This window comes from Nicotiana tomentosiformis, chromosome 2 (assembly GCF_000390325.3).
Source record: "Nicotiana tomentosiformis chromosome 2, ASM39032v3, whole genome shotgun sequence".
NCBI lineage: Eukaryota > Viridiplantae > Streptophyta > Magnoliopsida > Solanales > Solanaceae > Nicotiana > Nicotiana tomentosiformis.
In genome coordinates this window covers 81,455,454-81,459,250 of record NC_090813.1, presented here as the reverse complement: position 1 = coordinate 81,459,250, position 3,797 = coordinate 81,455,454, and the positions used below count along the sequence as shown (strand labels likewise).

At 34.2% G+C, this 3,797-nt stretch overlaps 1 long non-coding RNA gene across 1 annotated transcript; it reads left to right on the top strand.

Annotated features, from left to right (window-relative positions):
- Positions 1 to 300: 300 nt before the first annotated feature.
- Positions 301 to 1,318, top strand: LOC108949040 (uncharacterized). The gene is made up of 2 exons (XR_011413492.1): positions 301 to 1,043; positions 1,157 to 1,318. It is a non-coding gene; the product is annotated as an uncharacterized lncRNA (long non-coding RNA).
- The last annotated feature ends 2,479 nt before the right edge of the window (positions 1,319 to 3,797 follow it).

The window sequence follows — 3,797 nt, the reverse complement described above, 5'->3', positions numbered from 1 at the left end:
TTCTTAATAGAAATACAACATCTACGCAGAAGTTACTCGGTTTCCGGGAACGCAGTAACAATACTCTAGATCCGCCACTGATGTCTAGGGAGAGTAGTGTGTACGCAAACCTAAGTACTCCTATGTAGTAAAGGTAGAGAGGTCATTTCCAATAGACTCTCGGCTCACAAAAGATGATTACTAAGAAGAATTAAGTAGAAAAAATACTCACGACGAAGGGTTTCTTTCACTTTGTACGAGAGATAGAGCGCGCGCTAAGGGTTCTAGGCTGCACACCTTAATACTATATATATTATCATGTCACTTAATAATATATGTATACTCCCTTTGTTTTAAATAGTTGTCATGTTTCGCTAAAACCAAAATATATGAACTTTGATTAACATTTTAAAATAAAATTCTTTATTATATTAAAATGAGAAAACTTGTAACTTGCAGTACTTCCGTATAATTTTTGAATTACAAAATTTTAACTTTAAAATATTAAGTTGGTCTATCCTAATCTAGTTTCCAATATTAGTCAAATTGATTTTTGAGAAGCGAAACATGACAACTATTTAAAACAAAGGGAGTATTAATTATTAATTAATCATCTATTCATTTCTATGACAGGAAACGAATTTGTCGCATCACCTCAAAATGAAGTTGTAATTGAAAGCGAAACGTACCATGTAGTCACGTCTTTTTCTTTCATTTTCATCTAACCTGTGTTCATGTTAGTATGTTGCATCTTTTACATGCCTCTTTTCATGCATGTTTTACGAAAGTCTTCTGATATTGTTTCAATAATTCAGTGGGTCAACTTTTGCAAAGCCTTGCTGTTGGAAGCAACGTGGTATCACAAAGGTCATATACCAACACTTGAAGAGTACCTTGATAATGGGTGGATCTCATCCTCAGGCCCTTTGCTTTCTTTACATGTGATTTTTGGTCTATCAAATAAAATAACAAAAGAAACCCATGATTTATACGAAGATTGCCATGAAATTATATATTACACTTCGGTTGTAATTCGACTTTGCAATGACCAGGGTACCTCAGCGGTAAAACCTCAAGCTTTTACCTCTCTTTTTTTTATGCTTTCCTTTGTAATAATTTCCCCCAATTTTTCCATTTGGCCAGTTCTTAATTTTCATAGTATTTCTTTCACGTATAGGCGGAGCTAGAGAGAGGTGATGTTGCTTCATCAATTTTATGTTACATGCAACAAGAAAATGTATCAGAGGATGTAGCCCGAGAGCATATCGAAAGCATAATTTTGGATTCGTGGAAAAAGATCAATTACCATTTTAATACTCTTTCTACATCACATCGAAAACTTGTCAAGCATGTAGTAAATGAAGCATGAATGGCACATGTCATGTACCAATTTGGAGATGGATTTGGGGTTCAAGATGGTGAAACTCGAGATCAAGTCCTCTTCAACTTGGTTCATCCTATTACATAATTTCTGTAATAATCTTGGCCTATTCATATTCATGATGATCAGACATACTTGTAATTTGTCAAGAGAAGAATTACAAATAAAAATCAATTAACATTTCTTTAAGAAATACGTGAAAACAGTTATTGACTTGAGTTGAAGAACTTTATGGGATGTCCGCGAAAGGACATTTAGTTGAAGAAAGAGGAAAAAAATTGAGAAGGGTAAAAATTAAGAAGAATTCATGTAAATAGCCCCCCACACAACAGTTTAAATTAAAAATAACCGGGAGATGTATAGTACGTATATGTATAATGCATATTTAATATATACATAATCATGTATAATTAGTATATAATCTTTATATATTGGCTAAGAAAAATAATCAGTAAACCCGACCGACTATTTATGTAAAAGTTAGTCCAACATAACCTTTAATTTAATATTGGCCAATATAACTAATAATTAAGATGGTGAATGGGTTGAGGCTACAATTAAATTTAGAGGCGGATCTAGCTTGTAGTCTACGGTTTCAAGAGTGACCCAATAGCCTTTTGCGCTCAAGATCCTATAAATTTATTAAAAAATCCTTAAATATATTTATAGATATTTAATTGTAAAACTGAGGACATGGTCCTTGATAGAAAGATGTGGAAGTCGAGCATTAGGGTTGAATGTTAGAAGGTAGTTAACTACTTTTCTACTACATACTCGGTGTATGAGGCTAGTCTGATAATGTCTTGTCTTGGGCTGCTAGTAGTTCATATTGTGTTCATATTATTTTTCCGCTCCGTTTTCCTAGTATCTTACCATTGTTACTGGTTAATTATTGTTATTACTTTTTACATCTATTTTTCTGGTTCTTAGGTTGCGAGAAATATCTTTTTGGCTGATATATTGTCTCTTTTCATCTTCTTGAGCCAATAATCTATCGTAAACAACCTCTCTACCTCTCCAGGGTAGGGGTAAGGTATGCGTACACACTATCTTACCCTCCCCACTTATGAGATTATATTGGGTTATTGTTGTTGAGTTGTGTTTGAACACGAATTTTATTTGAAATAGTTAAAGTTTTGTGAGTAGAAGAAACAATTTCACTTGACAACTGCTCTAAACGAGATTTTGGGAACTTGAAAGAAATATAAAATTTTTAAATTAATCATATTTCATGAACAAACAAGCAATGTTTTAAAATTTTATTTTTTAAAAAAATAGTGCCAAAATTTATGGACAAATGGGAGCTATAGATTTCAAACAACAATTCATATTGACCTGACTACTTCTGGAGAAAAGACGAGGATACTTAGAAATATATCTTTGTGTGGCTCAAATTTCTTTTGATTTAGACTTATATACTGAATCGTCAATATAAATCGTTACTGTAATCGACATGGCCCAATACATTTATGTTCTCTAGTATAGTAGTACTGTATTATAGCCATCTAGGACCTGTTGCACATTTTTTTTTAAAATAACAAGTGAGCAATGTATACACTCGAAATCGAGCTCGCCTACGACATGGTAGGTCAAGTTCAAAACATGGCAATAAAGGACTGAAGATCGACCCCAAGTCCCACCTGGCTAGAAACCAGGGTTGGAACGCCTGCCTTCGAGAATATCGAGGTCGTGATCCCAGAATCGATGTTAGCCCCGAATGATTTCGACGAAACATTGTTAGCATAACAGAAGACCGAATATCCATAACCGGTCGGATATTATTGCGAAAATCTCGGCACGTATCTATAAGGAACCGGCAATCGACAAATCAAGAGATGTTTTACTTTTATAGAATTGTACCTAGAGTAGGATTTATCTACTATATAAAGGAGGTCTGATAATTCATTTAGCATATTGTAACACACATTCCAAAGTAATATATTATTATTATTCTCTTTAAGCTCTTATTCTTATGTATCTTGATACCAATCGAAGTGCATTCGGCTCGAGGGTGACTAACCTTCCAAGACTGAAATTGTCCAATTCATGTGGTTTGCATTTACTTTATCATTATTTATTTCAATCGCAATCTAATTTATCATTTAGTGTCAAGTTAATCCACGTATCCTTAAAACCACTTACAAATTCAATTGTTATCCGATTTTGAGGGTAAACAGTTTGGCGCCCACCGTCGGGCTAAGGATAATAGTGGATATTTGATACAAATCTCCATAACACATACTACTTTATACTTGTTCTTTGAAGTGTCTCTAATTTTAGGTTAAAGCTCAAAATGTCAAACTCTCAATCAGCACCCCTACATGTTGACAATGAGCTTGGCCATCACGGCGAATATAACAACTTAGTGCCCAGTAACGATGTACCACCCGTTGATCCCATCGAAATTTCGGTCGCGGACCCGATTGACGCTAACTCG